The following is a 17,530-nucleotide window of genomic DNA, read 5'->3' on the forward strand; positions in this document are numbered from 1 at the left end:
TTAATCATCAAACACACATTTATGACATTTCTAGTACGTTACGCTTTCCTCATGCACTGGACTCTGCAGAGCCTTTAATTATTATAAAAGTATTGTGGTACAATAAATGTATGTTTCTGTGGGTAAGCAGGAGGTTGGCAGCTTGTTTTATCGCATTGTCTTCTCATAGTGAAACCTCAGCAATGAGGTAATGTTTGAAGTTTTGGAACATGAACATTGTAATCATTTAGTTATAAAGTTAATTAAAATTAATACCTGGTGGCATGATTCAGAAAAGTCTAGCAAGGTATCATGGATTAATAAAATAAACACATATCAGATTTCCACAAAAGACTTTACAACCTTTTCCAATTTTTGAAATAGTAAGGTTTAATGAGTATATTTTTTTTAAAGTTTTTTTAATTGATTAAATTAATAATCTAACTAAACTAATATAAGTGGTGATAAAAAGATAATAATTATGATTCAAGTGAAAATAATGCATTCACACATCATGGTGTGTGTATTATTTTGTAAAAAACATATAAACAATATAATAAACTGCAGTAACACAAATTTAAACAGAATCAAGACCTCATTACTTGCTGAATTTAAATGTGCCTTCTCAAAAGCTGAAAAGAAAAAGGTACACCGGGAGGAACTTTGATGACAGTTTTAAAGAAGAAATAAAATCTTAAAAAAAACAGTAACATCATTTGTTTAATTGAAACCATTTAGAGGCTCTACATTTAAGCCCAGGATTATCAGTGATAACCATCTAGTTCAGCCTAAATTTGTTGAGAAAATGCCCCTACTTCTAAAAAAACAACAACCATAGTTTAAGGCCAAATCATTTAGACTTGCATAAAACTTTAATAGGAGTTGCCCTCCAAAGATTGTCTGTACTTTCTTTTCTCTGCCCAAGGGAAACACAATATGTCTTAGAAGAGAATAATAGGAACTCCATCTTGTGTGTTACATGATATCTTAAAGTAATCCAGAGGATTTCTCCTTTTGTCTGAATAAAACAAAAGGCCACCCATACATTATGAGTCTGGGCTTTACCAGACTGCTCACCTTAGCAGGTGGTGCTCAGGAGATGGACGTAGAAGACTTAACTGCCTACTAGCTGGAGGCACTTGTATTTTAGACTATTTAGAAAATGTAAATCAAACACAAATTCTCGCCTTGCAAGAATGAAGTTTCCAAACCAGTTGTCACATTTTTTATGTAGAAATTAAGATGAGGCCCTGCCATGTGTTTTCATGCTTTTCTTTTTCCTTTTGTCTTTCATTTAAAGGCAGTGACAGTTTATGAAAGATTATTTTACTTTCCGTAATCAGAGCAAAACAGCTGCTTGGTCAAATTGCTATGTGGATATGGAGCGGAGGATGCATTTTGTCACTGTCTGAATCTCTCCTTCATTGCAAATTGATTAACATTTTAAATCAGGCCTGCTAGACAGTGTATCTCTAAAACATTGGGGGTCACAGAGTTATTTTTGTGTAGGTTGATTCAGGACAAATTGATGGTTATGGCCAGATGCATTTGACAAATTCAGAATAAGATGTTAGTTGAAAATGTATTCTTTTGAAAAAAAATAATTTAAATGTAATTGTAACGTGTATAAGCTCCATAAGGATCAAAAATTAAAGAAACCAAGTTAAAGTATGGCACTGTTTATACAGTGTTCAGGAAAGTAGCAATTATCACAAGTTCCTGAAGCTGAGATTGTGCATGGCCCATGCTACTCAGCAAAAACATCTCAAAACAGATCAACTTTCCTACAACCTCTGACAATCAGGTCAGTGATTGTGATATTTCTTTATTGTTAAAAATGACAATGCTTCAAAGAAGTGCTAATTGCAATAATTTATGTAAAAGTATAGTATAACAGATTGAAACCTAATTCCAGCCTAATTCTAGTTCACGCCATCCAAAAGTTATAAGCTTGTGGATGGAATGAGAAAAACCTAAATTTTCTGCTTGGTTTCTTATTTTAGTCTGTGATTTAATTGGGAAAAAGTTTCCTTGCTTCCTGTTTGTGTGATACTTACTCTCACAGGAAACAGGAGGTGCAGGGAACAGGAAAACAAGAGAAAAATAAAAGCATTTGCTGATGTTTGTTTACATTTTTACTCCCAGCTTCTGGCTTTCAGTGACTTGGGTGAAGTTAAAGTGTTACTAAACACAGAAATATGAAAATAGTTCATCTGTCCCCCCCCCGCCCCGCCCCCACAGTGCCCACAAGTTCTAAATATTCTTTTTACATTAAAATACTGCCACTATATACCTTTTTGGCTAATCTGTATACCACAGTCATTGATAAACTGCACAGTTTCTCCCATGCTGAAAGTTCAGGTAGGAGGAAATTTCCACTACAGCCTTCATACACGCCCACAAGTGCGATGACAATATCATATGACCTAGCTAGCTCTGAAAACAAGTAAATGTTCTCTCCACCATAAAAAGACACAACTGAGTATGTGCAGCCCGGCTATTCTGCCTGTGTTAGCTGGCCTTCCCCAGATAGACAGTGCAGGAGGGGGAGGATCTGTGCATACAGGATAAAACAGCCTTTTTATACAATGCAGAGGATTAACCCCTTAAGTTCCACAGTGAGTATAACAAGCATGCTATGCTGCATATACAGACTGATTTTACTGTTGTGGGTTTAGTAACACTTTAAATCTATCTAGTCACTTCAATTGTGTTTATAATGTGCTGCCCTCTCCTGCTATGTTTTCCAGGCTTACATGTCCAACCTGATTGTCCAGGATCATTATGATGAGTGTCAGGATGGACAGCTATGGGAGATCAGCAAACATTCATTCACAGATCCCCATGTAGACTATTAAAGTGGAAAAGCTCAGCTCTAAGCACTTCTGGGTTCAGAGCTCTCAAACCCTGGCAACTCTGGCTAGTAAAGAAGCTGTTAAAGCACTGCCTGCATTTGATCCATTTTAATAGAGTGCAGAGGTTACTTAGGGGTCCAATAAACCACTAATGTCTCCTCAAAGGGATTTCTTTCAATAACAAGCCTGTTATACTTACCTGTTCAATGGTTTTCCACAGAGCAGCCCTGACCCTCCTCTTCCCCCACTGATGTTCCTAGGTCCACCCCCCTGCTGAGTACCCCCATAGACATACAGAGCGTGGCTCAGACCTGCCCCCCACTCTTTCCTCACAGGCTGTGATTGACAGCAGCAAGAGCCAATGGAACTCGGACACAGTCCATCCTCAGTCAGGGTAAAGAGCCAATAAAAATGGCTTTTTACCATGTGACTGGCTGTGTCTAATCACAGCCAGTCACAAATGTAAACAAACCACAGTAACTAGCTTTTACTGGGTTCTCCTCCTCACACAGATCCAGTGTGAGGAGGAGATCGCAGGAACAGTGAGTTAACTGTTAACCTTTTGCAGTACTGTGTCCCGATTGCCCCAGTAATAAAAGAGTACCTGTCTGCAGCCCATTACTTTCACACAGGCTAAATAATATACACTAATTTGGGTTATTTTTTTTACCAAAGACATGTAGCAATAAAAATTTTGGCCCAAATTTATGAACAAAAATTACTTGTAAAATGTTATAATGGAAATGAAAAAAAGTGTTTTTGTTTTTTTTTTAAATGTTTGCTCTTTTTTCTCTTATATCACAAAAAATACAAAAAAAACCCAGTGGTGATTAAATAATATCAAAAGAAAGCTCTATTTATGTGAAAAAAATGATAAAAATTTAGTTTGGATGCAGTGTAGCATGACCACGCAATTGTCATTCAACGTGTGGGAGCACTGAAAATTGGTCTGGGCAGGAAGGGGGTAGAAGTGCCCTGTATTGAAGTGGTAAAACACTATTTTTATTTAAATGAAAATAAAAAAAAAGACAGAGAATTAAAAAAAAGAAAACATGTTTTTCTTTGTTTCTGTTATAAAATTTTGCAAATAAATTATTGTTCTTCATAAATTTAGGCCAAAATGTATTCTACTACATTTCTTTGGTGACAAACAACCCAAATCAGTATATATTATTCACTTAAAGACAAAGTCTTTTCTGGCACTTTTTGTTTACAAGTTTAAATCAGTATTTTTTGCTAGAAAGTACATTTTTTTAAACAGACACCCTAGATAATAAAATGACAATCATTGCAATTTTTTATGTCACACGGTATTTGCGCAGCGGTTTTTCAAACACCATGTTTTTGGAAAAATATACTTTAATGAATTAAAAAAAAACAAAACACAATATATACCCTAATTTGTAAAATATGAAAGATGATGTAACGCTGAGTAAATAGATACCTAACATTGCATGTCTCTTTAAAATTGTGCACGCTTGTGGAATGGAGACAAACCACGGTACTTAAAAATCTACATGCTTTAGATTTTTTTTTTACAGGTTACCTGTTTAGAGTTACAGAGGAGGTCTAGTGCTAGAATTATTGCTCTTACTCTAACGTTTGTGGCAATACCTCACAAGTGTGGTGTGAACACCGTTTACATATGCGCGTGTGACCTATGTATGCTTCTGTTTCTGCACGCAAGCATGGTGGGATGGAGGTGCTTTACATTTTATTTTCTTATTTATTTTATTTTTTATTTTTACACTGTCCCTTTAATTTTTTTGGGTCATTTTTAGTACAAGGAATGTAAACATCCCTTGTAATAGAAAGGATGACAGGTCCCCTTTATGGAGATCTGGGGTCAAAAAGACCCCAAATCTCTCCTTTACCTTTAAAAGCAAAAGATCAAAAAAATATGTTTTGATCATTTGCTTTAAAAAAGTAATTGCTTACCTCTAACCCGGACTGTAAATGACGCCATTACAGCTCTCCGATTGGGTTGCTAAAAGTTACTGCACATCATTGCCGTTCACTGATTGGTTGCTAGAGGTTACTGCACACAAATATCGCTCACTAATTGGGTTGCTAGAAATTACTGCACACCATTACCACTCACTGATTGCATTGCTAGAGATTACTGCACACCATTACCACTCACTGATTGGGTTGCTAGATGTTACTGCACACCATTACCACTTACTGATTTGGTTGCTAGAGATTACTGCACACCATTACCGCTCACTGATTGGGTTGCTAGAGATTACTGCACACCATTACCGCTCACTGATTGGGTTGCTAGAGCTCACTGCACACATTACCGCTCATTGATTGGGTTGCTAGAGGTTACTGCACACTTTACCACTCACTGATTGGGTTGCTAGAGGTTACTGCACACATTACCGCTCACTGATTGTGTTGCTAGAGGTTACTGCACACATTACCGCTCACTGATTGGGTTGCTAGAGCTCACTGCACACATTACCGCTCATTGATTGGGTTGCTAGAGGTTACTGCACACCATCACCGCTCACTGATTGGGTTGCTAGAGATTACTGCACACTTTACCACTCACTGATCGGGTTGCTAGAGGTTACTGCACACCATTACATATAAAGAAAGAACAACCAGCGCAATAGTAATAACCCTTTTTTCAAAGCTGCTGTACACTCACAGTCAATCATTCAAATCCGATGCAATTAAATGTAAAAAGACAGTGCATCGCTGATAATAAGACCATATATCAAAGGGCCACCAAAGTGTGATATCTTCAATGGTGCTACAAAATGGTAAACATGCAGGTGACTTCGTGGGTAAACCTCCACCAATGAAAAAAATGGCCGCTCACCTCACAGAATGGACCCTTTAATTACAGAGGCTCATATACGCTTTCCTTTAAAGGGTATATCAGCGTGTCAGCGGTCAGCCAAGACAGACAATAGATCCTGATAGATACCTTCTTGAGAAGCGAAACCAATTTCCAAAATACTGGGTGCAGGAAACCAAACTCCGGAACCACATTGACCATGTAAATAAAAAACATATACAGTGGGGATGGAAAGTATTCAGACCCCCTTAAATTTTTCACTCTTTGTTATATTGCAGCCATTTGCTAAAATCATTTAAGTTCATTTTTTTTCCTCATTAATGTACACACAGCACCCCATATTGACAGAAAAACACAGAATTGTTGACAGTTTTGCAGATTTATTAAAAAAGAAAAACTGAAATATCACATGGTCCTAAGTATTCAGACCCTTTGCTCAGTATTTAGTAGAAGCACCCTTTTGATCTAATACAGCCATGAGTCTTTTTGGGAAAGATGCAACTGTTTTCATTAATAAAATATTGTCATGATTAATAACAAAGAACATATATATTTATATTTATAAATATGAAAATCACACATGACGTAATCCTTTATCAAATAATCAAACAATTTCAAAATCATCTGCAGTTAGAAATAAAACTATTGATGTTGAAATCAACATTCAATTCTGCTAGAATTAAAAAATTAGTCTCATGTATCCAGTAGGATTCTCTACGACTCAACTGGTGAATAAAATCCCCCCTCCAATGTTTGGTAACCCGCTCAATCCCCCAAAATCTGAGGCCCTTGGGGTTCTGATTGTGAAACAATTTAAAATGTCGAGAAACATTATGGGTTTTTAAACCTTTTTTGATGCAGTTAATATGTTCTCCTATTAGGGATGCACCGATGCCACTTTTTTGACACCGAGTACGAGTACCGATATTTGACATCATGTAGTCGCCGATACCAAATACCGATACCTGATTTTGGTCATGTAACCATTTTTTTTTAAAAATTATGAAAAATGACACATTTTCATCATAATATGAGGAATTGAAATGCAGTCAAAAGACATTATGAAAGAAAACATGTTTATTTGCTGGTCACAAAGCTGTTAAAGCGCAAATTGCACAGAACATGTTATATAAAAAATGTCATCAAAGACATGTATATTGCAAGTTCACAATGTTTAGGCATGAGGAGAAGCAAGAACAGTACAGTACCTCAGTCAACTCACAACACAAGACATTATAAAATTTCAAAAACCAAAAAAAAAAAAAAACGCATGTGTTTGTTTCCAGTTCAACTTCTTATACATGTGTAAGAGAAACACATTTCCCTGACAGAACATTCCAGGATGGCAAAGATGTGTTAGGTTGGCATGTAGGCTGCAGTAAGGCCTCATACACAGCTCAAAGCAGCTGCTTCTCCAGGTGTTTTAGCTCTTTTGAGCTTTTTTTTTTCTCTACCTGTTACCTCTTCCCCTCCATGTTAGCCTATGTGTTCATTCATGGCCATTGGCCAAGGAACACTATGCGGTTTCAGAAGTTTAGTGGCAGGGCAGCTTACAGGCAGCAGGCAGAAAAAAAAATCCAAAGAAACTGGAAATGAAAATCTTTGGATTTTTTTTCTGCCTGTAAACTTTCCTGCCACTAAACTCCTGAAACTAGTGTGCAATGGGCTGACATGGAGGGTAGGTGTTAACAGGCAGGAAAAAAGCTCAAACTCCTTGAGGAGCAGATGCTTTTATCTGCATTGTACAGGCATTATGCCTTGAAAATGAAAAGCTCAAATGTCACACAGAACATGAAATATCATCATTGTTGATGACGCCACGTATAAAACAAACATCACAAGTTCACGTCATCACATCAACCAACCCAAGTGCAATACAGTTAAATAATGTTAGGCCTGAGGAGGAGCAACTGAACAGTACCTCAAAACTAACATTATTTTGTAAACATTTTTTAAATTAAAAAAAAGTGCTAGCTTCTAGTTCAACTTCTTATGAAACTCGTGAAAAAAACATTTTTCACAGACCAAAATTAGGTTCATTCCAGGATGGCAAGGCCAAGGAGCCAAGGACTTAGCAGCAGTAAAGCCACATGCACAATAAAGCTCAAAGTAGCTGCTCCCACAGGCGTTTGAGCTCCCTGTTTTTGAGCCTTTCGTTTGCCTGTAGTGTTAACTCTATGCCGCTCCATATTAGGCTATGTGCATGCATTGCACGTTGAATCACCTATAGTGTACAATGTGCACACCATAGGTGATTCACTTTTACACTTAAGGAAAAAGTTTGTGGCATGGAGTAAAAAGGCAAAAATTTTTTTTTTTTTTTAAAGGCCAACATGGAGGGGAGTTAACAGGCAGAGGAAAAGCGAAAAAAACACTCAAATGCCAGGTGGAGCAGTTGCTTTGAGCTTCAGCATGCAACTGTGCATGATGTCTTACAGTTGGACAGTAACAGGCGGTAGATTACTTTTCCAATTCAAACGCAAGTGGCAAGTTTTTCTTAAGAAACAGAAGAATCTCTGCATGTTCAGTTATAAGTCGGTTTCTGGTGTCAGTCAGAATGTGTGACGCTGCACTGAACAATCTCTCACTTTCCACACTACTGCAAGGAGCTGAAAGATATTTTTGTGCCTTTTGGGCTAGAGTGGGAAATCGCAGTTTATTGACTGCCCAATACGCAAGAGGTTTGTCCGAACGAGGCACAGTGACCTTTCCAAGATATGCTTCTAGTTGTATAGTAGCAGCTGTGGGAACACTGTTCTCAAATGTAGATGAATAAGCAATTTCTTGAAAAACACTGTCCACAGTCATACTGATACCTGGCTGTTGCTCAGTGCGAGGCCTTTTGGTAGCTGGTTTCTCAAGCACCTCAGGTGTAGCTGCCTGTGCCTGTAGTACCTGTACAGAAGACATATGTTGCATTTCCAGCACAAACATCTCTTTGGCCTGCCTGCCAGCATCTGCATTTGAGAAGAACCGATCTTTATACCTAGAAGAAGAAAAATACAAGACATTAGACAACATCATGCAAGCAAAGCAACAACTGTGGAAGCTTGCTGTGGGGGCACTGCTAGAAGGAAAGGTGATGGCGGGGGACACGGCAAAAACAGTTGTTTGGCCTGCTCTGTGCAAAACCATTACACAGAGGCAGAGCAGGTAAGTGTGTTTGTCATTATCAATTTTGTTCTATGTTTTTTATGAAGGTGAGATTTACAGTGTTATCACTTGCATTACAATTTTTTTTTTAATGCAAGCAAGTGATAACACTGTAAAATATCACCTTCATCCAAAAAACAAAATTATATCATCAATATTCAAATAAAAACAATGCAAAATAGCAGCCAGCAATAAATAATTGATTACCTTGGATCGAGTAAGGTAGCAATGCAGTAAAGTGGGTTTTGCTCCATGTCAGAGAACCGTTTCTGCAAAGCACCAAGCAATGTGTTCTTCATTGTTTTAACACCGTGGTCCTCATCCACTTCTTTAGATAAAAATCACTGTAGCACAGTCACTGCAGGAATTACATCCAAGGCAAATGAATCTGAACAACTCACATGCCGAGTCAACTTTTCAAAGGGAGCCAAGATGTTGATCATCTTCTCCATGAGATTCCACTGATTTGCAGTGATCATTGCAGGCAGCTCATGTTCTGACACATATACTCAAATAACCCATTTTTGCCCTATCAGAGACTGCAGCATGTAAAAAGTGCTGTTTCAGCGAGTCTGAACATCTTGTTAAAGTCTTTTAATGGGTTGACCAAGCTGGATCTGAATATCTTGCAGCCGAGAATATGCCAGGTTTGAATGTTTAAAGTGCCCAACTATTTTGCGCCCAACTCCCACAGCCTCCGTAATGCTGCGCTGTGATAAAAGCCCCTCTGAGACAGCCATCTGCAGTGTATGTACCACACATGAAGGACTCTGAAGCAGTGGTGGCCCGTCCATAGGGGGCGCATGGGCGCCACCCCCCCAAAGCCAGTCACAAAAAAAAAAAAAAAATGTCCCTTAAAAAAAAAAAAAGTTCCTTTAAGTGCACTGTGTTCAGCGCGGGCGCCGGGCACGGTGCACTATGGAAGCGCCATGCCAATGCAATCCCGTGATTGCAGGCAAAATGCTTCATTTGCGGTGTTTTTTAATGCCCTGTGGCGCTGTGCAGTGCGCCTCAGGGGCACATGCTGATTGGGGCATTCTCCTTTATGTCTTCATGTCTGGGTGGTGCTGTCACCGCGCGGCGTGTCACTTCCTGTTTCTGCTCTGTGTGAATGAGAAGCCAAGGTAATGTGAGCCTGTAATGCTGAGCCTGTAATTGTCTGTCCACCGTATTATATTCTTCTCAGTCTGTGATCAGAGGGTGGAGGGAGCCGTGCTTCACCTCTGCCCTGCCTGGAATCAACCTCTGCTCCAGCCCTTCACCCGACAATCTGCTGGAGCCTTCATTACACATCTCCTGTATGTGTATATCACGAGGGCTCCCAGCACTGCGTCCTAGAGTCATGCTGTACATTCTATCATCTCATCTCATCTCATCTCATCTCATCTCATCTATCTATCTATCTATCTATCTATCTATCTATCTATCTATCTATCTATCTATCTATCTATCTATCTATCTATCTATCTATCTATCTATCTATCTATCTATCTATCTATCTATCTATCTATCTATCTATCTATCTATCTATCTATCTATCTATCTATCTATCTATCTATCTATCTATCTATCTATCTATCTATCTATCTATCTATCTATCTATCTATCTATCGGCCCTATCACGGTATCTAGTATGTAGTATCTAGTATCTATCACACCCTATCTAGTATGTTTCTTATAGCTTGGCCTGTGTGAGAGCCTTGAAATTTCTTTGCATGCAGCATGACTTGGTGCAGAGTGAAATTGGCATCAATCCACTGTGCAGTTAAGCTAATTACAGACACGGGACTCACACTATTGCTCCAAAGTTCTGTGGTGAAACTGATAGCCTTTATGTCCTCCTGTAGCATGTTGGTAATGTGTTTTTTCACTGTGTTGTGTAATTGTGGCAACATGACATCTGTGACATGACGGCGGCTGGGAATTTCGTACTTTGGCTCCAAAAGATTCATAAGTCGCCGAAAACCCACATTGTCAACTATTGATAGTAGCTGACCATCAAGAACAATGAATTGGGTAACTACTTCAGAAATTTGTTTAGCACTTGGGTTATCCATGGAAAATTTTTCATGTCTGGCAAGGGTTTGCCGCAGTGTAAGCTGCTGAGTGCAAGAGCTAGTGACAGCTGTAAATTCACCATGCTCAGTCTTGTGTTTCATTTTGAGGTGTTTTATGAGATTACTGGTATTATAAGTGTAGCACTAACTCACGGTGGAGCTGCTGGTTTAAAGCGGGCTGTTACCACCTTTGTTACCTCAATTTCACCAAAACCGGGTCTAGGGTCCCATTGAGTTTAATACCAGTCACTGTAGACACCAGACACTTGAGTATCTTTTCCAATGCTTTAATAAAGAGTAACTGAAGGAAGTAGCAGGAAAGAGGTAGAAGAAGAGTTGCAGGGAAGTTCAAATACCTTTTCTTGATGCAGAATTATGAATTGGAATCTTGTAGATGAATGTACTCTCCTTTTAGAGATGAAACTTTGCCTGCCCGGATAGGTTTCTCTCACTAACCTAGCAACCGGCATGCAGCATGAACAGAAGTCTCTGCCACAGACTTGAATGGAATAGAAACCCATACGATCCTCTGCCACAGGATGTAATGGTTTACGATGGATAGCAAACACAGCACTAGAACCTTTAAGCCGACCCGGCAGTACTATGCGGTAGGTTAACGTTAGGATGCGTCCTCCAACTGAGTCACAAGGCCCCTCTCCAGACCAGCACTCTGCATGATCCTTTCATGATGAGTCCTCCCCTGGGATCTTCTCAGTTGTCCAGCTTTTTCCTGTAGGACAGACAGCACAGGACCATTCCCTCGCTGCTGTGGTAGGCCCCAGACAGACTTCTGGGCCCACCCACACGCTGCAGCAACGTGGTCCTCCCGGTCACAGTAGTACTCCTAACACATACCTGTCGGCCAGGAGGGCCAGCAGGTGGAACAAAAAAAAAATCCTAGAACATGGCGTCAGTCCCATAAATACCCTCTCCCTGAATGCAACTCGGAGGACCACCTCCACAGAGTTATCTCCGGGACAGAAGAGCACCCATACGCTTCAGCGCGTTGCCTTTCCAACACCGACCCATGGCGACAACGACAGGCACAGTGCGAAACTACATGCAACACAGCCAAACTGGAACAGAGGCTAAATCTGACTATGTATAAAACAGACAACCCACTAAATTTACCTACTAGCGGTAGATGAAAATCTACCAATGCTACATAAGAAACAACTTTTGAACCTCCTCTGGATAATTTGGCAGAACAGAGTTTGCAGTCTGCAATGCGTTTGTTGGTTTCATCAATTTTAAAAAACTTCCAGACAGCTGACATTTTGCTGGCAGTGGCATCCGTTTGCATTGCACTTAAAGCCAGAAATAACTAAGTCTCTCCACCTTAAGGGGGGAAAAAATGAGGAAAATGGGGAAAAAAATTTTGAGCCCAAATGTTTTGTTTTCTGATTTTTTCACACATGATGACACCTACTATTTTTTAGAATAATGAAGCTGCTTTCACCTGTGCTTGTTGTTTGTTCTTGCTGCAACCAGCATCTTGGTATGGCCAAGTAAACCAGCGGGGAAGATGAAATCCATCTGTCGGGTACAACGGTCGGTATCCAATACAAAAAGCAGAGGATGGTCTCAGAAAGGCACATGCAGGAAAATGTTAGGCAAGAGACAATGATGATTTATATAACAGCAGCAGTCATTTGCCACCATGATTGACATGTTAGGCAACACAGACAATGTGGGACACTAGGTTATGTAACACACACAAACACAGGCCGGCCACCATGCTGGACAGTGGACATAATGTTAGGCAAGAGAGAGAGACAATGTGGAACAAACTAAGTGTAACACAGGCCGGCCACCATGTTAGGCAAGAGAGAGACAATGTGGGACAAACTAACTTAAGTATAACTCAGGCCGGCCACCATGTTAGGCAAGAGAGAGAGAGACAATGTGGGACAAAACTAACTTAAGTATAACACAGGCCATCTGCCATGTTAGGCAAGTGAGAGAGAGACAATGTGGGACAAACTAAACTAAGTATAACACAGACCGGCCGCTATTAGGCAAGTGATATAAGCTAGTAGTACTGTACAGCAATCACCGGCCGCGGGACACATAAGCAGAAAGCAAGCAGCAGTTAGCAATAGAGAAGAGCACTCACCGGCTGCCATGAGGGGACATGGTGTAAGGAGGAGGCTCGCCATGTGGGGCAGCCATGTAGCAGGTGCAGCAGCAGCAAAACACGTCATGAAAGAAACAGCACTCACCGCCGTGTGGAGAGGCCGCAACCTTATCCGGTTCCCGAGCTCTGACCAAGCTGACGTCACTTTCGGTATCGGTTTCTGGTATCGGTGCATTTTCACGAGTACCGATACCCCTGAAAATGCCAAGTATCAGCACCGATACCGGTATCGGTGCATCCCTATGTCCTATGCGGAAATGTACTCCCACAGTATCGCATGTGATCAACTGTTGGATGGTGTATTCTTTTCTGGTAGCTGACGCTAAAAACTTTTTCCACTTCTTAATAGTGACCTTGGAATGCTTGCAGGCTGTACATCGTCCACAGGCATAGAAGCCACCAAGAAATGAAAATAATCTATTTTCTGAAAGAATGGGAGGATTTAAAACTCCTGGTGTTAAACGATCCCTCAATGATGGAGCTTTCTTAAATATGAATTGTGGTCGTACCGGTAACACCGGGCCCAACACTTTGTCTTGTTTAAGAATGGACTAATTTTTTTAAATAATTTTTTATTTTGGGCGTTATAGTCTAACACCATTCTAAAATTATTTCCATCAATATTAGAATCCCTAATCTGATTAGAGACTAATGATTGTCTATCCAGCTTCTTGACCCTCTCTATTTCTCCATCCAGATTCTGTCTATCATACCCCTTTTGTTCAAATCTAGAGACTAATATTAGTGATTGACTGACGAAATCCTCTTCATGAGTACACTTTCTTCGTAATCTGATGATCACCATTGTGGAGAAAACATCGCCAATAGAGGGATACCACCATTCCCTCAGGATTGATTAGTATCCACTTATAACAGGTTTGCGCCTCTACAGAACCAAGCCTCCCATGTTGGAGGCACAGAGGGGACAGGGGAAGGGACCTCCGCCATACAAGCCTAATGTGGGAGAGTGGTGGAGACACCCACCACAACAAGTGCCCCCAGGAGATGCCCCCCAAAGAAAACGAAAAGAAAGAGAGGCAGTAGAGGGGGTATGTGACTACAAAAGACCCATGCTCCAATAGGAACGGGAATATATAACCTCAGTGAGATCCAATTGAGTAATGATGAAACTAGAGTTTTACATTTAAATTTGCCCCTACAAAAAAATTTAAATAAGTTTCAGACATATGTGAGTTTACAGAAATATATTAGGAATCTAAACATGAAAAAATATTTCCTATTTCACCCCTTTAAGAATGTAGCACCTGTAAGGGGGGTTCATTGGACACTTCGTAATAAGTCGATTTTTAATCCTCTCAATGTGGATAACAAATTCTTCGAGGTGTTTAAAAATATGGTCTCTAAAGATTTAAAAGATTTAGATGGACTTAAAGTAAGGAAATTAACAGATCCCCAATATATTAAGAGAGGTATGGAGTTCCTTGAGAAACGATAAGAAATTGTCATATGTCCAGCAGACAAAGGGGGAGGTTTGGTTGTTCTAATTAAAGAATATTACCAAGCAGAAATGACCCATCTATTAAGTGATACCTATAAAATCTTGAATAAGGACCTTATGTTGCAATTTAAGGATGAATTGCACTCAATTTTTGCAGACGGGAAGGATCAAAGGATTCTTACGAAGGAGGAGGCATCATACCTGGACCCCCTTTTTTGTAGAACTCCCATCATATACTTCTTGCCCAAAATACATAAAGATAGTGCCAACCCTCCAGGTAGACCTACCGTTAATAGAATCGACTTCGTCTCGGCTAGATTGGGCCAATACATTGAGTCTTTTCTCCAGCCATTAGTTCTGAAAACTCCAGCCTTCCTTAAAGATACAGAACATATCATTCAGATTTTAGAAATATTGAGATGTTCCCCGTCAAGTATTCTTGTCACGGCGGGCATGAGCTCATTGTATACCATCATTGGACACAATGATCCTATGGCCTCAGTCGAATGGGCATTGAGCAGTTTAAATTTCTGCCTGTCTAGGAACTATTTTTGGTAAAATAAGGAGCAGGGCTTTTTTTCTCAGAGAATAGGTGCAGGAACTCCCCTCTTCTGAGTCCCCCCTTTCTCTGCCCCCTACCCACCTCCAAGCACCGTCCCTTGATTCCACCCCCTACCCACCACCAAGTACTGCCCCAAGTATCAATTGATAAATAATTTGTATGGAATTTGTTCTAGTCTAATAACAAGAAAAGCAGGAAAAATAGATGCACTGGCGCTAGCAACAATAGACCCCACCCCAGTAATAATAGATCCTACCAAGCAACAATAGATTCCCCTACCACCAATAATAGACCCCACCCCAACAACAATAGGTCCTCCCAAGCAACAAAAATTCCCCTCCCAGCAATAATAGACTTCACCCCAGCAACAATAGATCCCTCACACAACATTAGACTCCCCCAGCAACAATGGACCCCACCCCAACAACAATAGGTTTCCCCCAACAACAGTGGTCCCCACCCCAGCAACGATGGTCCCCACAAAATAGTTCCCCCCAGCAACAATAGTTCCCCCCCAGCAACAATAGTTCCCCCCACCAACAATAGTCCCCCACCAACAATTGTTCTGCACACAACAATAGACCTCCCACACAGAAACAATGGACCATCCACAGCAAAATACCACCCTCAGCAACAAAAGTTCCACCCCAGGAACATTAGACCCCCCCCAGCAACATAAACAGATCTCCCAGGGGTCAGCATTAAAAGACCCTCCAGCAGCCAGCAACAATAGACCTCTCCCTCAGCAGTAGATCCCTACAAGCACCATAAGACACCCCCCCAGCAACAGCAGATCCCCCACAAGAAATAATAGACCCTCACACAAATTTAGATCCCCCCACCAGTGACCATAAATCCCCCAGCAGACAGCATCAATAAACCCTCCAGCACACCCCTTACTATTACATACCTTTTGTGCTGGAGGTGCCGGAACTGCGTTCCCCCACGTTCCCGCTAAAAAATAGCCCTGATAAGGAGTATTATTTGCAGACCAGAGGTGTAGCAAGGGGGCTTGTTTCGCTCCCAGTGTGGCCAATTTTTTTATGGCTCACTGGGGGGAAGAAGCCATTTTTAAACATCGTCCCCCTGAACTGGTCTGCTACAGGAGATTTATCGACAATCTTATTATGATTTGGGAATATGAGAGGTCAAACCTAGGTTTATTCAGACTTTGCATACTAATAGTAAAAATATCTCTCTCTCACTTGGAATATTAGTTATAAAAAGATGGTATTTTTAGATTTGGAGATTTCAAAGGATAAAGATCATTTCAGGTTGAGCAAATTATTTCCAACCCACTGACCGAAATGCTTACATTCCCACCATCGCTCATGGTTATGCAATATCCCCAGGGGACAATTAATCAGATTACGACGAAACTGTACCCGTGAAGTGGATTTCGTCAGTCAATCACAAGTATTAGTCTCTAGATTTGAACAAAAGGGGTATGATAGACATAATCTGGATGGAGAAATAGAGAGGGTCAAGAAGCTGGATAGACAATCATTAGTCTTTAATCAGATTAGGGATTCTAATATTGATGGAAATAATTTTAGAATGGTGTTAGACTATAACGCCCAATATAAAAAAATTTAAAAAATGATTTAAAAAAAATTGGTCCATTCTTAAACAAGACAAAGTGTTGGGCCTGGTGTTACTGGGACAGCCACAATTCATATTTAAGAAAGCTCCATCACTGAGGGATTGTTTAGCACCAGGAGTTTTAAATTCTCCCATTCTTTCAGAAAATAGATTATTTTAATTTCTTGGTGGCTTCTATGCCTGTGGACAATGTACAAGCATTCCAAGGTCAATATTAAGAAGCGGAAAAAGTTTTTAGCGTCAGCTACCAGCAAAGAGTACATGATCCAACAGATGATTATATGCGATACTGTGGGAGTGGTTTACATGCTGGAATGCAACTGTGGGTTGCAGTACATCGGGAGGACCTCGAGAGCTTTACATGTCCGCATAGGACAACATCAAAAAAGGTTTAAAAACCCATAATGTTTCTCGACATTTTAAATCAGAACCCCAAAGGGCTCAGATTTTGGGGGATTAAGAGGGTTACCAAACATTGGGGGGGGATTTTATTTGCCAGTTGTTTCGTAGGGAATTGTAGCGGATACATGAGACTAAGGTTTTCATTCCAGCAGGATTGAATGTTGATTTCGACATCAATTGTTTTATTTCTGAACGCTGATGATTTTGAAATTATTTGATTGTAAATGATGGCTGCGGATTATGTCATGCGTGATTTTCATAGTCATAAATGTAAATATATACGTTCTTTGTTGTTAACCACCTCCCACCCGGCCACTGCACATATACGGCTGGGTGGGAGCTTCCTCCTTCTGAGTGGACGTTCAGGAATGTTCAGCTTCTATTTACCTACTTTGTGACCTTGTGCATTTTAAATGGATGTTTCACCCTTCAAGGACTATCTACCCTGCATCACTTGGGGGCTTGCTATCATGTTTACAATGTATCAATCAGGATGTATTTGTATATGACTTGAC

The sequence above is a fragment of the Aquarana catesbeiana genome, linkage group LG01 (genome assembly GCF_042186555.1).
Source record: "Aquarana catesbeiana isolate 2022-GZ linkage group LG01, ASM4218655v1, whole genome shotgun sequence".
In the NCBI taxonomy this organism is placed as follows: Eukaryota; Metazoa; Chordata; class Amphibia; order Anura; family Ranidae; genus Aquarana; species Aquarana catesbeiana.